The sequence below is a fragment of the Callithrix jacchus genome, chromosome 13, assembly GCF_049354715.1.
Source record: "Callithrix jacchus isolate 240 chromosome 13, calJac240_pri, whole genome shotgun sequence".
NCBI classification, from domain to species: Eukaryota; Metazoa; Chordata; class Mammalia; order Primates; family Cebidae; genus Callithrix; species Callithrix jacchus.
In genome coordinates, this window is record NC_133514.1 from 10,167,427 (window position 1) to 10,189,825 (window position 22,399).

At 48.8% G+C, this 22,399-nt stretch overlaps 1 long non-coding RNA gene across 1 annotated transcript; it reads left to right on the plus strand.

Moving 5' to 3' along the window:
- Positions 1-1,117: 1,117 nt before the first annotated feature.
- LOC144578912 (uncharacterized) lies at positions 1,118-22,111 on the plus strand. Its single transcript, XR_013525450.1, has 2 exons — positions 1,118-1,354; positions 20,600-22,111. It is a non-coding gene; the product is annotated as an uncharacterized LOC144578912 (long non-coding RNA).
- Positions 22,112-22,399: the final 288 nt, after the last annotated feature.

The window sequence follows — 22,399 nt, forward strand, 5'->3', positions numbered from 1 at the left end:
CTCTGTGATGACTTCCAGGGGCCCACGGGCCTGCATGACTTGAACCCTACATTAGACGCAGATCCGGGCCTGGAGAGGCCTGTCAAACCCACGTACGGTAGATGGATAGTGCAGAAATGGTGGCTGTCCATTATGCAACGGCACGTGGTCCCTTCAGGCAATGGGATCCGCTCGTTTCCTGGGCTCAAAAGTCCAGCAAGCCAGCCTGGGCAACCTAACGAGACCCCATCTCTACAAAACATCAATAAAATGAGCCGGGCATGGTGGCGGGCATCCGCGGTCCTAGCTACTCCCGAGGCTTAGGTGGCAGGATTGCTTGAGCCTGGGAGGTGCAGGCTGCCGTGCGCCATGACCACAGCCCTGCGTTCAAAAATGCAGGGCTCAGGGGCATCAACGGGGTACTTGTGGGTCCAAACGGTCCCCAACCGGATTCGGGTAGCGAAAAAAAAGAAGTCGGAGCTGGACTGTGATTTCAGAGCTGGGAACTGTGGGAGGTCGCTCCTGTAAGATGCGGGGGACAGCGCTGGGAATGGCTCGACCCGGGTCCCTGGACTGAGTCCGGACTCTCTCCCAGCCTCTCAGGACCCGGCTCCGTTTAACTGTGAAATGGGGACACTGGCCGGGCGCGGTGGCTCACGCCTGTAATCCCAGCACTTCGGGAGGCCGAGGCAGGCAGGTCACAAGGTCAAGAGACGAGCCGATCCTGGTCAACATGGTGAAACCCCGTCTCTACCAATAATACAGAAATTAGCCGGCTGGGGTGGCGCGTGCCTGTCGTGTCAGCTACTCGGGAGGCCGAGGCAGGAGAATCGGTTGAACCCGGGAAGGCGGGGGCTGCGGTGAGCCGAGATCCCGCCACTGCACTCCAGCCTCGTGATAGAGCGAGACTCCGTCTCAACAAAAAAAAAGAAAAGAAAAATAAAAAGAAAAAGAAAGAAATTACGAAGTGAATTGTAAACAGGGAACCGGACATTTGGACAATGCCCAGGGAACGTTCAAATACTCCCTTCTGCGGCCGTGAGGGGGCGCCACGAGCGGGAGGCCGAGGCGGAGCTCTCTGAAAGATGGACAGGCCGTCCGCCAACTGCCTTTGCCCTAGACACCCGCGGCGTCTCGCGAGATTTGGGTTCGCTCCGGCCTAACGGTCCTTGGGGCCTGATGCTCCCGCCGGGCCGTCCCGTGGCCTGCGCCTGGGGCTGAACCGTAGCCACAGCAGCGGCGGCGACAGAAGCAGCGGCGGCAGCGGTCTCTTCCGAACGTCAGCCCCGCAGGTGCCCGAAAGCCGGCCGGGCGTCTAGAGAAAATGGCGGACGACGTTGATACTGAAGCGACGCTTGAGGCTCCTTCTAAGAAGGTGAGAAAAAGCATGTGGGGAGGTCTCTGTATTTCTTTTTCTTTTTTTTTTTTTTTTTTTTTTTTTTTTGAGACGGAGTTTCGCTCTTGTTACCCAGGCTGGAGTGCAATGGCGCCATCTCGGCTCACCGCAACCTCCGCCTCCTGGGTTCAGGCAATTCTCCTGCCTCAGCCTCCTGAGTAGCTGGGATTACAGGCACGCGCCACCATGCCCAGCTAATTTTTTGTATCTTTAGTAGAGACGGGGTTTCACCATGTTGACCAGGATGGTCTCGATCTGTTGACCTCGTGATCCACCCGCCTCGGCCTCCCAAAGCGCTGGGATTACAGGCTCGAGCCACCGCGGGTCTCTGCATGTCTTAATTTAGCATTGCTCACGGAACTGCCGCTGACACGTAAACTAAGCTTCCCGGAGCCCTCCTGATGTGTCCTATCAGAGATGCATGACACGAAACTTACAACAGCGAACACATGCTGTGGATGAAAAGGAAAGCCGGGCGCCGTGGCTCACACCTCTAATGCCGGCACTCTGGGAGGCCCAGGTGGGCAGATCTCCTGAGGTCGGGAGTTCGAGACTGGCCTGACCAACATGGGGAAAGCCGGTCTCTACTAAAAATACAAAAACTTAGCTGGGTATGGTGGTGGGCACTTGTAATCCCAGCTACCCGGGAAGCCGAGGCGGGAGATTCGCTTGAACCCTGGAGGCAGAAGTTGCGGTAAGCTGAGACCACACCATTGCACTCCAGTCTCCAACCTGGACAACAACTCCATCTCAAAAAAAGAAAAAAAAAAAGAATATATTTATATATATATATTACTTTCTGGACACAAGCAGGAAAGAAACTGTCCAATGGGGAGATCAAGGTGTCCCCCTCGAATCCAGGAGTTATTGTAAGCAACTCTAATGGAAGTACAGCCAGATTCTCTGTGTCTCTTGATTCATGGAAACATGAAGTACATCTCCTGGGATTAATTCCAGCCAATGAGCTGCTTTTAATCCATCTACCTTTCCACTATAGGAAACTTAGGTGTGGAGGAACAGACTGAGCTTCACGACAGGGAGCAACTAGACAAGCCCGCAAAGTGGGGCATGCGGCACAGCTCTCGGTGCCGGGATCAGTGATGATGAAAGGGTCTACTTTCGAGTCGAAGACACTTAAGAGACGTAACGACCAGGTGCAGTGCTGGGTTCTATGTAAACTAACTGAAAAGGACATTAGAGGTCTACCTGGATTGAGTATTAGGTGATGTCAAAGAATTGTTACTTTTTTTTTTTTTTTTTTTTTTGAGACAGAGTTTCGCTCTTGTTACCCAGGCTGGAGTGCAATGGCGCCATCTCGGCTCACCACAACCTCCGCCTCCTGGGTTCAGGCAATTCTCCTGCCTCAGCCTCCTGAGTAGCTGGGATTACAGGCGCGCGCCACCATGCCCAGCTAATCTTTTGTATCTAGTAGAGACGGGGTTTCACCATGTTGACCAGGATGGTCTCGATATCTTGACCTCGTGATCCACCCGCCTCGGCCTCCCAAAGTGCTGGGATTACAGGCTTAAGCCACCGCGCCCGGCCGAATTGTTACTTTTAAGTGTGATAATCTTAGTTTAAGCTATGTTGGGAATTTTTTTTTTTTTTTTTTTTTTTTTGAGAAGGAGTCTCAGTCTGTCATCCAGGCTGGAGTGCAGTGGTGCGATCTCAGCTCACTGCAACCTCTGCCTTGCGGATTCGAGCCAATTCTCCTGCCTTAGCCTCCGGAGTAGCTGTGATTACAGGCGCATGCCACCACACCCAGCTGATTTGTGTATTTTCCATAGAGGCTGGGTTTCACCATGTTCCCCAAGCTGGTCTCAAACTCCTGGACTCAAAGGGGGAAATCTTTTTTTTTTAAAAACATATACTGAATGCTTAAAATTTCTAATTCATGAAATACTCCAAAATCCAAATCCTATCTCTTTATGTTAATCCTTTCCAATGTTCACGTTATTGGTGGGAAGAAACCCGAGTCCAATTTTGATTATAAAGTCAGGAACACCTAAAAAGCGTCACACTTTCAGACCCTGGAATGCAGGTAACACTATGAAAATGCTGTTCCTGTAAGGAGTGTTCTTCAGCAGCCAATGCTGACACCCATTTTCATTGGCTGGATGAGCAGTGTTGTATCTCAGCGTTATCCTTAGCACTCAAGACAGCTCCAGCAGTCCCTGCTCCTGGTGCTCACACACCTGAGCTTCCTCTCTGAACCTGTTCCTGCACAGCGACCTCAACATCTGCTGACCCTCCTTACTGCACAGGGCTGACCTGTGTAACCACTGGGAGGGATATTGCAGAAGTGACTGTCTGGTGTCCAAGGCAAGGTCCTAAAAGGCATAGCAGCTTTTGCGTTGCTCTCTTTGGTGTCACTCACTCTGGGAGAAGCCAGCACCATGTGGAGAGGGTGCTGAAGCTGGTCAGATGAAGGGAAACTGAGGCCTCCTGCCAGGAGGCAGCGCCAGCTTGCTGGCCATGCAAGGGAGCAACCTCAAAAGCAGATGCACTAGCCTGTCAAGCCTCAGGTGACAGCGCCCCCTAGTGGACACCTCACAGCGATTCCACCAGAGACCATAGGTCAGAACAGCCCAGCTTCACTGCTCCCAGATCCCTGATTCACAGAAACGTGAGATCTGGGATCTCACACATCACTGTTGTTGTTTTAAACCACTAAGTTTGGGGGTAAACTGCTGCTCAGAAAAAGGTAACTGATTAAGCAGTGATGGGCATAAGCACAAACCATGAGATAGCAGAGCAGTGTTTTAGTTCTGCTCGTCCACTTACTGCTGTGCCTGTTTGAGCCTCAGCGGTCTCACCTAAAAAAGAAAATAGCATGAAAATGCTACTAGCTTCAGAAGTGTGTTAAAGGATGAAACATACGTGAAGCACCCAGCACAGTGTTAGCCCCAGAAAGATACTTCATAAATGCTGGTTCTCTTCCTTAACCACACTTCCTACCCCACCGTTCTCCCACTCAGTGGCAGATCTTCTCATTTGTAAAATGCACTTGAAACACCTACACCCGACATTGCTGGGCGGATGAAATGAAAGTCTGTCTTTGGAGAGGCTTTGTAAATGCTAAAAGTACTCAACAAAGGCTCTTCCTAGCATATAAGGGCCTGTCTCAGGAGAATCTGCCTAGCATGGCTTCTTCTGTTGGAGGTTACCATCAAGGGCTCCCCAGAAAAATCTATTTTAGATTGGAATCACGTGGACATGACTGGAAAGTGGCAGGAAGACTGTTCCCCACTGCTGACACCAGGCCACAAACCAGCTATTGCGAAAGAGTAGGGGTTTCGCCAAGCTCAGACTCCAGAGTGGATACTGGCATGTGATTCCATGGTCAGGGGACATTGAGGTCACTGTACAAGCCAAGAACAGAGGAAGCAAAACTACAAAAATGAAAGCTCCTTTCAAAGACTTCTGAAGAAACGAGTGGAGTTTCGCTGTGTTGTGGAGTTTGTGCCCTCTCCCGGCCTGCGCGGGCTGGTCTGATGTCCACGGTTCAGCAGCCCCCTCAACCCCCATGCTGCCCTCAAGTCCCCCTGGGGTGGGAACTGGCCTGTGGGGGCCTCCACTCATGCTAAGCAAACAACCCTCTTAAATCATGCTCTGACAGCAGGCCAGGAACCACGCAGCCTGGAAGGGAAAAAACAACCATGACCTGGTCAAATGATGCTAGAAAGTCCCTGTGAAAGTTTTGCTCTGAAATTTTGCTTCAAAATCTAGATTTCTTGAAAGATGGCTGTACCCGGGCCAGCTGAGTAGAGGTTGCAGCAAACCCTGGTGAGGAAGACTGGGAGGCCCTGGTTGCTGGGAGAAGCGGGGTATAAAGCTGAGATGCAAAATCATCAAGCCGATGATATACTGTCAAGGAAAATGTAACTATTCATATGATAACTGGAAAAATTAACCAACTTCCATAAGCAGAAAGGAGTCTACGTGAACATGGATCCGCACATACTGGACCTAATGCTACCCTTCATGGCTTCATGGCCTAGTAGACAGTTTTTTTGACACATCTTGAATGTAACAACGTGACACAGGCTCATAGAGCTGCTGGCTCACCAACAGCAGTGATCCCCCCCCACCCTGCTTTTTCTGAGACGAAGTTTTGCTCTCTCCTTCAGACTGGAGTGCAGTGGCGCAGTCTCAGCTCACTGCAATCTCTGCCTCCCATGTTTAAGCATTCTCCTGCCTCAGCCTCCTGAGTAGCTGGGACTACAGGCATGCACCACCATGCCCGGCTAATTTTTGTATTATTAGTAGAGGTAGGGTTTCACCATATTGGCCAGGCTGGTTTTGAACTCCTAACCTCATGTAATCTACCTGCCTTGGTCTCCCCAGATGCCGAGATTACATGTGTGCGCCTTAATACCCAGCTAATTTTTGTATCATTAGTAGAGATGGGGTTTCACCATATTGGCCAGGCTGATCTTAAACTCCTAACCTCAGGTGATCGACCTGCCATGGCATCCGAAAGTGCTAGGATTACAGGCGTGAGCCACTGTGCCTGGCTAATTTTTGTATTATTAGTCGAGACAGGGTTTTACTGTATTGGCCAGGCTGGTCTTGAACTCCTGACCTCAGGTAATCCACCCGCCTTGGCCTCCCAAAGTGCTAGGATTACAGGCATGAGCCATCTCGCCCATCCAGTGAACCCTTTTTTTTTTTTTTTTTTTTTTGATAGAGTTTCACTCTTGTTGCCCAAGCTGGAGTGCAATGGTGCAGTCTCGGCTCACCGCAACCTCAACCTCCCGGGTTTGAGCAATTCTCCTTCCTCAGCTTCCAAGGAGCTGGGATTACAGGCATGTACCACCATGCCTAGCTAATTTTTTGTATTTTTAGTAGAGACGAGGTTTCACCATGTTGGTCGGGCTGGTCTCAAACCCCTGACCTTGGGATCTGCCCGCCTTGGCCTCCCTAAGTGCTGAGATTATGGGTGTGAGCCACTGTGCCCGGCCCAGTGATCTCCTTTTGATAGCATGCATCTCACAAGGGGTTTATAAGTTTACCTTTGCAGACAGGTGATTTGAATTTTGAAGCCTGATCATCACACGGCATGGATTGGCTGGCCTTGTTTTGGGTGGTCTGTACCCTGTTTTCTAGGCTATGCCCATGAATTGTGGCCTAGCAGCCTTGCTACCTGGGAAAGAAACAATTTACTGGATTAGAATTTCTGTGCCCATCTCCAGAAATATGTTATTTCCCATTTTGCTCCAGACTGTGTTTGCAGTAAACATTGTGTATAGAAAATATAAACCACTTACAAAGGCCCTTCAGTTACCTGAACCTGGCCTAGACATTCATTGATTTTAAGCAAATATGTGTACAAAAATGAAATGGTCCCCCCAAAAAAGTTAATCTAAATTTCTTTTATTCAATTTTCCTATCATATTTTTCCACAGAAGTGAAATAATAAGCACATTAAAAATGTTTGTGTGCTTCTGAGAGCAGAGATTTCAAAATTTTTTTAATTTAAATTTTAAAATATTTTTCTTGAAAAATTCTTGTCCAAAGTTGATGCAAAAAAATTTTTTAAATAGAGGTAGAGGCTGGGCATGGTGGCTCATGTCTGTAATCCCAGCACTCTGGGAAGCCAAGGCAGGTAATGGCTTGAGCCCAAGAATTCAGGTGCAGCCTGGGCAATATGGTGAGACACTGTCTCTACAGAAAAAAAAAAAAAATAGAAGTGGAGCAAGATGGCCAAATAGAAGCCTCCACTGATCATCTTCCATGCAGGAACACCAAATTTAACTACTATCCATTCACAAAAATACCTTAATAAGAACCAGAAATCAGGAGAGGAATCACAGTACCCGGTTTTAAGCATCATATTCCTCAAAGAGTCACTGAAGAGGTCGGGAAAGGCAATCTTAAATTGCCGATCACCCCCCACTTCCCATCCCCTGGCAGTGGCTGGCTATGTGGAATGAAGAGAGAATCAGTGTGCTTGGGAGAAGGAGGGCACAGCAATTGTGGGATCTTGACTTGGAACTCAGAGCTACTGACATGGGGAAGAACTCAGCCTGTGCCCCTGGAGGGAGCAGTTAGAACAGTCCTAGCCAAAAGGATAGATCCCAACCCATCCCAGAGGTTGGACCTTGAGTTTGGGCAAGCCTCACCACCATTGGGTGGGGTGATAGGGCTCTAAATAAACCTGAAGATGTTTAGGCCACAAGGACGGCCATTCCTAGGCAAGTCGTGGTACTGTGGTGGGCTCAGAGCCAGTGGATGTTGGGGGGACATGACCTCGTAAGACACCAGCCAGGGTGGCTAAGGGAGTGCTTGCAGCACCCCTCCCGCAGTCCCAGGCAGCACAGCTCACGGCTCCAGAAGAGACCCCTTCCTGATGCGTAGGAGAAGAGAACGAAAAGTCAGGAGGACTTTGTCTTGCAACTTGGATACCAGCTCAGCCACAGTAGGATAGGACACTAGTCACAGTCATGAGGCCTCTGATCCAGGCCCTATTTCCTGGGTGACATTTCTAGACACACCCTTGGCCATAAGGGAACCCACTGACCGGAAGGGAAGAACTCAGCCCTGGAAGAATGAATCCCCTGCTGACTAAAGAGCCCTTGGGCCAGAACAATCGCAGCAATAACCAAGTAGTGCAGACAGTGGTTCTTGAGTGAGACCGAGACATGCCGGCTTAGGTGTGACTTGAAGCACATTCACAGTTCTGGTGGCTATGAAGAGAGACCACTGCTGGAGGAAGGGAGAGGGAAGAGGAAAGGGCACTTTGCTATGAGCTTAGGTGCCAGCTCGGCCACAGTGAGGAAGAGCACCAAGAGGGCCCTTCAGGTGCTTGATTCCAGGCTTGTTCCAGCAGAATGAGTGAGCTTGAAGACAGGCTATTTGAAAGTACACAATCAGAGAAGACAAAAAATAAGTAAAAAAAAACAACGAAGCATGCCTACAGACCTAGAAAGTAGCCTCAAAAGGGCACATAAATAAATAAAACAACGAAGCATGCCCACAGACCTCAAAAGGGCAAATAAATAAAAGCCTCAAAAGGGCAAATAAATAAAAAAAACAACGAAGCATGCCTACAGACCTCAAAAGGGCAAATAAATAAAAGCCTCAAAAGGGAAAATAAATTAAAAAAACAACGAAGCATGCCCACAGACCTCAAAAGGGCAAATAAATAAAAGCCTCAAAAGGGCAAATAAATAAAAGCCTCAAAAGGGAAAATAAATTAAAAAAAAACAACGAAGCATGCCTACAGACCTAGAAAGTAGCCTCAAAAGGGCAAATCCAAGAGCTATTGCCCTTAAAGAGAAAGGAGAGATTACAGAAAGTTTCTTCAATAGAATAACAACAGACAACTTCCCAAACCTAGAGAAAGGTATCACTATCAATAACAAGAAGGTTATTGAATACCAATCAGATTTAACCCAAAAAAGATTACCTCGAGGCATTTAATAATCTAACTCCCAAAGGTCAAGCCTAAAGAAAAGATCCTAAAAGCAGCAAGAGAACAGAAACGCATGACGTACAGTGGGGCTCCCATCCACCTGGCAGTACTTCTCAGTGGAAAGGCCCGGAGAGAAGGCATGACATCTTTAAAATGCTGAAGATAAAAACGTCTTCCTAGAGTAGTTTGTCTAGCAAAAAATATCCTTCAAACATCAAGGATAAAAACTTTCCCAGACAAACAAATGCTGAGGGATTTCATCACCTCTAGACCTGTCCCCCAAGAAATGCTAAAGGGGCCAGGGTCGTGGCTCCTGCCTGTAATTCTAGCACTTTAGGAGGCTGAGGTAAGTATTTCACTTGAGGCCAGGAGTTCGAGACCAGCCCAGCCAACATGGCAAAACCCCATCTCTACTAAAAATACAAAAAGTTAGTCGAGCTTGTTGGCTTATGTGTGTAATCCTGGCTACTCGGGAGGCTGAGACATGAGAATCACTTGAACCTGGGAAATGGAGGTTGCAGTGAGTCAAGATTGCGCCACTGTACTGCAGCTTGGGTGACAGAGTGAAAAAAAAATCATCTCAAAAAAAATTGTTAAAGGAAGTTCTTCATTCTGAAAGAAAAGGACATCAATGAGCAATAGGAAATCATATAAAGGAAATCATATAAACTCACTGGTAAGTACACAAAAAAATAGAAAATGTTATTAACACTGTAATTGTGTGTAAACTACTCATATCTTGAGGAAGAAGACTAAAAGATGAACCAATCAAAAATAACCACTACCACGACTGTTCAAGTCATAGACAGTACATAGAAACAATGGGCCAGGCGTGGCAGCTCATTCCTATAATCCCAGCACTTGGAGGCAGAAGCAGGCGGATTACCTGAGATCAGGAGTTCAAGACCAGCCTGGCCAACATGGTGAAGCCCTGTCTCTACTAAAAATACAAAAATTAGCCAGGAATGATAATTTTAAAATTAGGGCTCATCTGTAATCCCAGCTACTAGAGAGACAGAGGCAGGAGAATTGCTTAAACCTGAGAGGTGGATGTTGCAGTGAGCTGATATAGCTCCACTGCACACCAGCCTAGGTGACAGAGTGAGACTCTGTCTCAAAAAACTAAATAAGTAAGCTAAAATGTGGGGAGATGAAGTGGAAGTGTAGAATTTTTATTAGTCCACCGGGTGTGGTGGCTCACGCCTGTAATCCCAGCACTTTGGGAGGTCGAGGCAGGCAGATGATGAGGTCAAGAGTGTGAGACCAGCCTGGCCCACATGGTGAAACCCCATCCGCACTAAAATTACAAAAAATTAGCTGGGCATGGTGGTGTGTGCATGTGCGTGTAATCCCAGCTACTCAGAAGGCTGAGGTGGGAGAATCGCTTGAACCCAGAAGGTGAAGGTTGCGGTGAGCTGAGATCATGCCACTGCACTCCAGCATGGGCAACAGAGCATGACCCCGTCTCAAAAAATATATATATATTAGTTTTCTTTTCGCTTGTTTATTATTTCGTTTTTTGTTTATGCAATCAGTGTTGTCATCAGTTTAAAATAATGGTTTATAAGATATTATTTGCAAGCCTCACAGTAACCTCAAATCTAAAAACATACAACAAATACACAAAAATAAAAATAAAGAAATTGGCTGGGCATGGTGGCTCACGCCTGTAATCTCAGCACTTTGGGAGGCCACGGTGGGTGGATCACCTGAGGTCAGAAGTTCGAGACCAGCCTGGCTAACATGGCAAAACCCCGTCTCTACTAAAAATACAAAAACTGGCCAGGTGCGGTGGTGTGTGCCCTCCTGTAGTCCCAGCTATGTGGGAGTCTGAGTCAGGAGACTCACCTAAACCCGGGAGGTGGAGGTTGCAGTGAGCCAAGTTCGTTCCACTATACTCCACAGCCTGGGCAGCAGAGCAAGACTCTGTCTATAGAAAAGAAAAGAAAAGGACCTTTGGGAGCGATCCAAGCTTCTCATTTCATCAGGAAGGAACCTGAGGGTTGATGAGGGTTTGGCAGCAAGGGGCCTCATCCCAGAAGACTCAGATTTTCTGGGCACTGCACTTCCTTTTCTGTTCAGGAAATCTGCTTCAGGCCAACGTGAACTGGGCTGCAGAGAATCTTTTTTCTATATCTCAAAAACCTTGTTTAGGGCCGGGCGCGGTGGCTCACGCCTATAATCCCAGCACTTTGGGAGGCCAAGGCGGGTGGATCACGAGGTCAAGAGATGGAGACCATCCTGGTCAACAAGGTGAAACCCCGTCTCTACTAAAAATACAAAAATTAGCTGGGCATGGTGGCGCGTTAAAAAAAAAAAAGTTACCTGGGTGTTGTGGCCCGTACCTGTAGTCCCAGCTACTCAGGAGGCTGAGGCAGGAGGATCACTTGAGCCCAGGTAGTAGAAGCTACAGTGAGCCATCAGTATGCCACTGCACTCCAGCCTGGACAACAGAGCAAGACCCTAAAACAAAACAAAAGTCAAGAACTTATCTTCAAATACTGTCACATTCGAAGGTAGCTGGGCTTAGGGCTTCACCATCTGAATTTGGGGGAAGTCACTATTTAGACCATAACACAGACCAGGCCTCATTTGTGCAGGCCTTGCCATCCCTGGCTGTCACCATCAGTGAACTGTCGGCCCCAAGTCAGTTAACTGAGGAGACTGCTATCTGCAGCTCCAAACTGTTTTTATGGGGGTAGGGGGACAGTTCAGGTCCCTAGAGGATACGTATGTCTTCTTTACTCTGGAGATCAGCTCCAGTGTCTGGGCCCCACAGGGGACCCCTCTGAATAGCTGCTTCCCAACCCACACACTCCCATTTCCTCCTCTGGGGCACCTCCCTCCACCCCTGGTCCTCCTGCCTTGCTCCTCAATTCCTACCCCTAATCTTGTGTCCTCACAAAATTCCAGTCCTGAACTGCCTCCCGATGGCCCTCAGATTTAGCAGGGGCTGTGGACAGATGCAGGCGCAAACCCTGATGGTGTGGAGCTCCCAATGCACCTCTCCACCCAAGCCCACGAGCAGAGTGCCCACCTTCCAGCGGTTCTCCCTCCCTCGATGTTGCTCCTCATCTTCCCCTTCTTCGTCCCTCCTTGGGTCGCTGACCTTTTAGACTTCAAGTCTTTGGCTCACTTTTGGGACTTGTGGAGAGAGTTTTGGCTTGGTTTGGTTTTGGCTGTTCTCACTACACTGGTTGTTAAAATGTGCAGGCTCTGAATAAAGAGACTCCCCCCACCCCGGCCTCGAAGCAGGCTTTGTGTGAGCAACATGGCTGTTTATTCACCCGGGGTGTGGGAGGGCTCAGTCCGAAAGAAGAGTCAGTGGAGGGCTCAGTGGAGGGCGTGGGATAGGAGTTGGTTGTATAGGTTTGGGGTAGGCAGTGGAAAGTTACAGAAGTTACAGTTTAGGGCAGCTTTTTGCAAGCTGTGAGGGGGGTCGTAGGGTTTGGAGTCACGAGGTTGACCAAGGTTGATTACAAAGTCCAGTTGCCTTATCAATTGAGGCAGGAGTAAGGAAAAATAGAGAATGTCTCAAAGGTGATTAGGCGCCCACAGGGGTTGATCTTTCTTTCTCCTTTGGTGGTTTTCCAGTTACTTCAGACTTTCTAGTTCCAGGAGGCCATCGTCACGGGGTTCACCATGGTGCCCAGGGTACCCTCAGCCAGCCTAAAAGACTTTACTGGTGAATTCTCAGTCCTGTGGAGCTGATGCCATCTCTGCACTGATGGATTGCAGATCCATGTCCCGATCTTGGCACTCTGTGAACTTGTCTTGGCTTGAATGTTTTATGAGGCATCCCATTCTTGATGTGCCCAAAACGGAGCCCCTGCTCGCCCCCATAAAACTTCCTCCTCTGAAGTCTTCCCACCTGCGCTTATGACATTCCCATTGTTGTACAACCGTCTCCACTCCATCTCCAGAACCTTCTCATGCCCCAGCTGAAATGCTGCAGCTATTAAACACCAATGGTCCCTGTTCCCTAGCCCTTGGCCGACCCCATTCTCCTCCCTGGGCCTGGGATTTTACTTCGATGGCGTGGGCGCTATTGGTGGGCTTTGAACAGAGGAGTGCATGATTTGACAGGTTTTGAATAAGCCCTCAGGTGCAGCTTTGAGACTGGCATGCCGGCGAGAGGGTGAGTAGGAGGCAGGGGGTCATTAGGAGGCTCCAGAGCCCAGTGGCTCAGCCAGAGACACACGTGGAATCACCCTCAATTCCTCTTTTTCTCTCATACCCATGCCCAACCCATGAGGAAGTCTCTGCCTTCAGAGTAGTCCTACTTGTCACCACCTCCTTGCAGCCCCCCTACTCCAAATCTCCTTCTCCTCTGGCCCGGACTCCTGTTTTTTCTTCCATTTGAGTCAACATTTAAAAAGCAGGAGGCTGCATCCAAAAATATGAATTTCTACTTCTAGCGAATAAACCAGAAGCCATGGCAACATTCTGCTCTCATCCCCACTCGGCAGGAATCTGCTAGAACTGAGTAGAAGATACCCTCTTTGTTTAAGGCTTACACGTTCCATTGTTCCTCCTCCCTCCTTTAGTTTCTCCCCAACACTGAGGCCACATATTCATTGCCTCTTGCCACTGTCACTGAACTTTTTCTTTTAGAAAAAAGAGAAATGGGGGTAGGCATGGTGGGTTGTGTCTGTAATCTGAGCACTTTGAGAGTTCAAGGTGGTAGGATCACTTGATGCCAGGAGTTCGAGACCAGCCTGGGCAACATAGGGAGACCCTGTCTCTACAAAAAATAAATAAATAAAAATTAATTAATTAATTTAGGTGTGGTGACACACGCCTGTGGTCCCAGCTACTTGGAAGGCCAAGGCAGGAGGATTATTTGAGCCCAGGAGTTTGAAGCTACAGTGAACCATTATTGTGCCACTGCGCTCCAGCCTTTGCAACAGTGAGACCCTGTCTCAAAAATAAAAAAGGCTAGGTGCCACAGCTCACACCTGTAACCTCAGCATTTCTGGGAGGCGGAGGTGGAAGGATCACTTGAGTCCAGGAGTTCCAGACCAGCCTAAGCTACATAGCAAGACCCTATCTCTTAAAAAAAAAAATTTTTTTTTAATTAGCTAGGATCTTCAGTTGTTACATAGATGGAAAAAAAGAAAAAATAATAAAATAAAAAATCAGCTAGGCATGTTGGTGCATGCTTGTGGTTCTAGCTACTCAGCAGGCTGGGGTGGGAGAATCACTTGAGTCCAGGAGATCAAGGCTGCAGAGAACTGTGATTGTACCACTGCACTCCAGCCTGGGTGACACAGCAAAATCCTGTCTCAAAACAACAACAAAAAAACCCTGAGTTGCCAGTGCAGGGAGCCTCTGAGGGACTCCGCCCTGACCAGGACTGTTTATGAACTGTGGAGGGGGTTCATGGGCTATTGTGTTCCATTGTGCAATTCACCTCACCATTTATGTGAGCAGCACCCCCTGAGGTTGTTCCATGGGCAATCATGCAGCCATCCAGTGCATCCTGGAGAGGCAGGAAAGATCATGTGTGGTCTGGACACAAGACCAGGACAGCAGGGTGGGCAGGCATGGCCAACAGAAGGAGTCCTCTGATCTTCGCTGGGAAAATGAACAGAAGGGAGGAAGGCGGGGGGCTGGTTATGGGGTCAGACTCTGCTTCCGTGACCCTCAAAGCAGAGAGGGCAAAGCACACATCCAGGGCCTCCGAAGGCGTCACCAGTCCTGGCTGTGGAGCGGGGGCTCACAGGAGGCTGCAGGCGCAGGAGCACCCAGGACATCCGTGGCCTCTCCGGATCAGCCTCATCTTGGTGCTTCCGTCACAGTAAAGAGGAAGTTTCTGGACACCAGGAGACGGAGGTTAGGCAACATGATTTTGCAGTTTCTTGGTCCCTGCCCAAAGCCATACAATATGGGAGAAGTTCCCACGCTGAACGGGCCTCTTCACTGCCCAGCTGTCCAGGGTCCTTACCACCATTAATGGGTCGCCTGGACCCTGCAGCCACACTCTGGAAGAGCCTCTGCAGAGAGACTTCAAGCCCCTTTTCTTTTTTGCTCTGGTGCAGAGAAGGGACTCACAAAGGCATCCTGGCATGCTTCTCTTGCCTCATTTATAATAATGATGGGCGAGGTTTTTGTTTTTTAACTGTCAAGTTGAAACAGAAAAAAGCAAATGTAGTTTTGTAGTTTGTAGACCCAGGGGACTTTTGCAAGGGCTCTGCCTGGTATGAAACTTTTTCTTTCTCTGCTTGGCATATTTTCTAGTAAAAGGGAACACAAATATTAAGGAGGTATCTCAAAGTAGATAATAGTCATGGTTCCGTTCCATCTGCTTCCCAGAGAATTCTGAATTTATTTTGAGCGCCAGGACCTCCTGAGGCCAGTGGGAGATTGCCTGAGGGGCTCCCATAACTCGTCCATGGACTCATTTAGCAGGAAGGGGCTAAGGGAGGAACACTCACTCTCCTGAGTGAGGGCAGAGAAGTGCAGGGTGTGACCCAGGGTAGTGGCACTTGTGCCCAAGTACTTGAAGGCCACTGGCAAGGTTATGATGGAGAATGAACTCCAGCAGGCATAGGGCAGGCAGAGTTCACTTCCCACCACAGGAATCAATAATGCTGCGGAAAGCAGATGCTTTCATTCTTGGCCTGAACTCCCAGGTGGAAATGGAGAGAGGGTAGGGCATTTGAAGTGGGCATTTGAAGTACAGAGAGCAGCAGAAACTAATTTCAAAGCATGGCTATGAAAGGCTACATGTGAAACTTCTTCGGAAGAGCAGCTCAGGGTGGACTGGCTGGCATCCCTTCCTGCCACAGTGCTTACCCTCCCTCCCTCGGCCCCTCTTTCCGGCCACATCTAGTCCTCTTCCCAGCTAGATTCTACTGTCAGAAGGTTCAAAGACAGAAATCCCACTGTCTTCCAGTGTAACTCCCAAGCCTCTACGGTAAAGCCTTCCTGAGTCTCTCAGTCTGAGTTCCAGCCTCTCCTCCCCACCCTCCCTGACAACATTTGTGAGTATGTGTACTGAAGGGCTAACTCATGCGGATCCCCAGCTGGCATTCCAGCTCCTTGAGGGAGTCTCTGGGGCTCACTGCACTCTCTGCTCCAGCCCATGTTCTCCCCACCCTGCTGGCTCAACAAGAGCCCTCGGTCTTTCTTGGTGTCTCTCGGTCTCTCTCCATCTCTGCCCTGGCCGTCTTCGCTGAATGCCAGTCACTGAACTGAGTTCATGTCCTGCCTCTACTGCTGACCGATCTGGGATCCTGGACAGGTTACCTCATTCCTTATGCCTCAGTTTTGTCATCTGTTAAAAGGTCTTAAAAGATTGATGTAAGGACTGAATGATATTGTGCACTGAAAGTACATGTTAACTATTATTACCATTTATATTTACTTTTTATGTATACAAAACTTTATATTTTAAAATCTGTCTTTGAAAATTCTAGAGTCCTTTTTATCTTGCACCCAGAGATAACAATTTGCTTCAAGAACTCCAAGAAGAGACTGACCTATCCTTGGGCTCTCAGTGGCCTGAGACTTTTCCAGTAAGAAAAAGGAATTCCTGCCGTCCGCTTTCAGCTCAAACCGCAGAGTAGGCTTTTAGACCTCCATGAAATGCCTAGGAAAGGTTTGCCACAGCAGACGTGCCGTGACTGGCCAACATTTTTATGAGTGGATCGATGTATTATTCATGACATCAAAGGGCAGGGCTTCGTGAGGCTACTTGAACGGAAGGAAGGGAAATGTGGAGATTTAATGGTGAGTCCGAATGTTAGAAATTTGAGGAAAACGTACTCTTTTTTTTTTCTAGTGTTCTTTTTTTATTTTATTTTTTTCCTAGTGTGGGAACCACTGTCCCCTATTTTCCCCTCCTCTCACCTGGTTGCAACACATTCCTATAATTCCAGAAACAGCAAACAATTTATCAGTACTCTTAGCCCAAGCAAAGTACCAGAGATAGACCCTGCATCTAGATAATGCTAAGCAGGCTTTTCACGTTTTTATCTTCCTGATATCAGCTTTTCCCATGAAACTCTGAAAAATATCACAAGCACTCCCTGCAGAATCACCAACTCCCAAACCATGGAAACAGTCCAGAATTGCGAGGAGGGACGAAGGAGCTGCGGGAAGGAATTGAGAGCTCCTATAATAAAGAGCAGCTAGACCGAGTGCAGGGCTCATGCCTGAAACCCTAGCACTTTGGGAGGCCGAGGTGGGCCGATTGCTTGAGCTCAGGAGTTTGAGACCAGCCTGGGCAATGTGGCAAAACCTCATCTCTACAAAAAAAAAAAAAAAAAAAAAGAAAGGAAAAAAAAGAATAAAAAAAAGAGAAATAAAAAAATAAATAAAAGAGAAAAAAAAACCCTCATCTCTACAAAAAATACAAAAATTAGCCGGGTGTGGTGGTACATGCCTGTGGTCCCAGCTACTTGGGGACTGAGGCAAGAGAACTGTTTCAGCCCAGGAGGCTGAGGCTGCAGTGAGCCGTAATTACACCACTGCACTCCAGCCTGAGTGACAGTGAAACTCTGTCTCAAACAAATATATAGACATAAAATGAGCAGCTATAACGATGAACTGTGACCCCTACTATTTCATGCATTAAGTCCCAACCCCCAGCCCCTAAGAATGTGGCTATCTAGAGATAGGATCTTTGAGGAGGTAATTTTTTTTTTTTCCCCAAGAAATCAGGGCCGGCCAGGCATGGTGGCTCATGCCTATAATCTCAGCACTTTGGGAGACCAAGGAAAGGCAGATCACTTGAAATCAGGAGCTCAAGACCAGCCTGGCCAACATGGTGAAACCCTGTCTCTACTAAAATACAAAAATTAGCTGGGCATTGTAGCAGACGCCCGTAATTCTAGCCACTAGGGAGGCTGAGGCAGATGAATTGCTTGAACCCAGGAGGCAGAGGTTCAGTGAGCCAAGATCTTGCCACTGCACTCCAGCCTGGTGATGGAGTGAGACTCAATCTCAAAAAAAAAAAAAAAGAAAGAAAGAAAAAGGGCTGGGCACTGTGGCTCATGCCTGTAATCCCAGCACTTTGGGAGGCCGAGGCGGGCAGATAACAAGGTCAGGAGTTCGAGACCAGCCTGGCCAACATGGTGAAAACCTGTCTCTACTAAAAATACAAAAATTAGCGGGGGCCATGGTGGTGCATGCCTGTAATCCCAGCTACTCCAGAGGCCGAGGCAGGAGAATCGCTTGAACTGGGAGGCAGTGGTTGCAGTGAGCCAAGATCACACCACTGCACTCCAGCCTGGGCCACAGAGCGAGACTCTGTCTCAAAACTTAAAAAAGGAAAGAAAAAAGAAATCAGGTCTTTTTGTAGAGACAAGGCCAACTGCTTATTGCCTAAGCGGGTCTTGAACTCCTAGTGTCAAGCAGTCCTTCCCTCCCGTCTCAGCCTCCCGAAGGGATTCCAGGCACGGGCTAGTGCCCAGCCATAAGTCAAAATGAGGCCATACAGATAGGCTTGAATTCAGTGTGACTGACGCCTGGAAAAAAGGTTTGGAGACAGAAACACACAGAGGAGGGAGCGTATGCGAACACAGTGGGAAGGCACCCATCTGCCAGCCAGAGAGAGGCCTCGGGAGAAATGAGCCCTCTGACACCTTGATTTTGGGCTTGCCAGCCCCCAGAGCTGCCCAGTCTGTGATACTCGTTACAGTGGCCCAAGCAGAGTAATACACCTGGTGTATTTCATTTCACCCTTATAACTATACCGATTAGTTTTTTCTATCCTGCAGAAGAAATCAAGGCTCAGAGAAGCCGGCTAATCTGACTCAGCTCTCAGTGAGTGCTGGAGCCAGGCTTTGCAATCTGGTTTCTGTGGTCACAAAACTCACGTTTTTTGTGTTTTTTTTTTTCCCTGAGACTGAGTCTCACTCTGTTGCCCAGACTAGAGTGCAGTGGCTTGATCTCAGCTTACTGCAACCTCTACCTCCTGGATTTAAGTGGTTCTTACGTCTCAGCCTCCCCAGTAGCTGAGATTACAGGTGCCTGCCACCACAACTGGCTAATTTTGTATTTTTAGTAGATACAGGGTTTTACCATGTTGGTCAGGCTGATCTTAAGCTCCTTACCTCAGGTCATCTGCCCACCTTGGCCTCCCAAAGTGCTGGGATTATAGGTGTGAGTCACTGCACCCAGCCAAAATGTGCATTCTTTTTACCATATCAAGTTGCCTAGTCAAATGAACATTTCACTAAAAATGTTCTAGAACTTAACTAGAAATCGTTACTAACTAGAGCAGTCACTGGAGGACCTTCCAGTGGGAGAGATGCCTTGCTAAATCTACGGGGAGGCTGGATGCACCGATTTAATGCCTGGCCTGGCTTCAGTCTCACCCACAGCAAAGTCACATGGGCCTGATGACCACTGGCATGAGGAAAAAACTCCGTTAAGTCCTCAATACATTTTTTTTTTTTTTAAACAGAATCTAAGTCTGGCCCAGGCTGGACTGCAGTGGCACAGTCACAGCTCCCTGCAGCCTTAGTCTCCTGGGCTCAAGTAATCCTCCCACTCAGCCTCCCCAGGAGCTGGGACCACAGGCAAATGTCACCACCCAGCTAATTTTTTTTTTCTTGGAGATGGAGTTTTGCTGTTGTCACCCAGGCTGCAGTGCAGTGGCATGATCTTGGCTCACTCTACCCTCTGCCTCCTGGGTTCAAGTGATTCTCCTGTCTCAGCCTCCTGAATAGCTGGGATTACAGGCACACGCCACCATGCCCTATTAAATTTTACATTTTTAGTAGAGACTGGGTTTATGTTGGCCAGGCTGAATTCTCCAGCTTTAGCCTCCCAAAGTGCTGGGATTACAGGTATGAGCCACTGGGCCTAGCCTGCTATGTTTAATCTTTAGCTCTGTTTTGTGAGGAATATACTATCCCCTTGCTGCAGAAAGTCAAACTGGGCCTGGCCAGGCACAGTGGCTCATACCTGTACTCCCAGCGCTTTGGGAGGCCAAGGCGGGCAGATCATCTGAGGTCAGGAATTCGAGATCAGCCTGACCAATATGGAGAAACCCCATCTCAACTAAAAATAGAAAATTAGCCAGGCATGGTGGCACGCACCTGTAATCCCAGCTATTCGCTTGAACCTGGGAGGTGGAGGTTGTGGTAAGCCATTGCACTCTAGCCTGGGCGACAAGAAAAAAATCTCTGTCTTAAAAAAAAAAAAAAGACTGGGCCTGGTAAAAGCTGTGTGACTCACCCAGTTAGGCACCAAGGGGCCAGCAGAGCCTGGGTTCAAGCTCACCTATGCTGGCCCCAGAGCTTGTTCTCCCTCCTCCACCCCACCCTGCCTTGCAGTGAGAGAAACCAAAGGACACTGAGGCATGCCTGTGTAGCTCATTCAGGCTGCCCCTAGAAACCCCAAGACGACCCTCAGAGGTCCCTGAAGCCCCTTCAGAGGAGAAACCACTGCAGGAGTCAAGGGAGCTCCAGGAATGCCATCCACCAAATTAAAGCAAGTACCCAACCAGGAATGGACCAAAGATGGTTCACAGAGGGCACATTCCTCCCCACCCATCCCAGAGGCTCCTAACACCCTGCTCAGTCCCACGCCCCTGACTCACCCTCCAACAGGCAGCCAGGGACTGTGGGAGTGGAGGCATCAACACTGTGACCTTAGCATTTGTTATCTCTGGCCCAGGTAACACCAGCATGAGGATGACCCTCATCGTGTGGGTTTCTCTGTCATGTTCTTGAACATCTGGGCGTGTCTCAAGGACAGGCAGTGTGGGGCGGGGGACTGCAGGAGTTCCAGTTTGAATGAGCCGCACCCCATGTTATCTCTCTGGGCCTAATCCTCCTTAACTCTCCATTAAGGGTGTGCTTCATCCTCTCTGAAGACCCTCAAAGCAAAATGAGTTTGCATTCCATTCCCTGGATTTGAGGATTTCCATTCCCAGCCAAGAGTGGCCCTACCATGCTTCCAGATGAGAACCAGAGTCGGACTTTATCACTCACTCATTTATCCATCCAGCTGCTGTGCGCCTGATGTGGGAACAGCTACAGAAATTCCTTGGAGAAGCAGAAGACAGCACTTGATAACCGGGTTTATCAGACCGCTGAAGGTCTGCAACTGGGAGACAAACACACTGCAGCTGGTGAGCTGAGTGACTGACATCTGTCTTCTCCCACCTGGGTTCAAGTTCTGTTCCAGTTGGGCTCCATATGCAGTTCTCACTGCCTGGAACCGTGTCTGGCACACAGTAGACAAAATGGTGCACAAACACTGCAAGCCTAGAGAAGAACTTTGTTTTCACATTCATACAGATGTGGCTACCTCATGGAGGGTAAGTGCAATTACACATGAATTTTTAAGATGAACCTTCAGGGCAAATTGCCTCAGTGGGTATGTTTGTAGGACATGATCACTCTTCTGGGAGAGCCTACACGACACCAGAACCAGACCAAACCAGTAAAGAAAAAGTGGCTCCACTCCACCCCATTATCTCACTGCTGGGCGCCCCTCTGTCCAGCCCATCTGCTTCCTATGGGGATGCTGGGAACCGTGGAGGCCAGAACCAGATTGGGTGTCCAGGCACACATGACCCCACCAGCAGTCCTGCCCTGACCCTCTCGGTTGAGCTGGGCAAGGTTGGGATTTCCTGAAGGTTTTCTAGAGAAGTGAAATTATGAAGAGAGAGAACAGCTGGCCCCAGAACCCTAACCAGTACAGGAACTATCTTTAGCCTGGAGAGACCTGGTTGGGGCAGATGACATCTTTTGAGACAGAAGTCAGCTCTGAGCTTGCAGAGCATGAGGGAGGCTGGTGGGGGGTACAGGGAAGAAATGAGTTGTTTTTGCCACTGAAAGGAATGGAGAGAAATATGGGGATGATGGGGAGAGGGAACCGAAAAGATGGGAAGGTCAGGATGAAATGAAATCTAGCCTGAAAGGGTCACCAAAGAACGTTTCCTGAACAGCGATTCTGTGTTCTGGATGCATTTCTACAAAGAGATCCCTCCTCTATCTCTTGGTCACCCCCTCCTCATCGCCTACCCCTAAACCTCCAAAAAAGTCTAAATTCACCGTGATTCCAGTGTACATGGAAATCAAGCAAGAGGCTGAATTTTACAGCTGGATCAAGCATGCCCAAGAGACAGACAAGCAGAAAGAATCCTCAGAGAGAAGACATCAAAGGCTGTCTGAAGGACAACCACAGCCTCCGCCCTCAGCACTTCCTTCTTTGCCTGGAGGCTTGCAGACATCTTAGGGACGGCTTTAAGCCACCAGGCACCATGAAGACAAAAGGGTTTTGTCCATTTTAACCTAGATCTAAAAGAAGGAGAGGCCACAGATGGAAACCTAAAGCCCAAGCATGAAAAGAGAAAAGGATAAAAGGGATAAACTAGAGCACAGTTATTTTTGTCTTATTAACTCAGGGCTGTCTTAGACACACAGACCCTGCTTCCTGTCCTGCCCGGGTCTTGAGCGAATGTGCTGATTCATCACAAAGGCTCGGGCAAAGCTTGGTCTCCACCCTTGGCTCCAGACCTGCCTCTGGCCCAGTGCCACAGCCACTCTGACAGCAGGCCCGGCCACGTTCCCACCCCGCCTCCCTATGCCAGCTCCCCTCCATTGGCAGCAGGCTCCATTCTCTGACAGGCTCGTGCCCCTGCA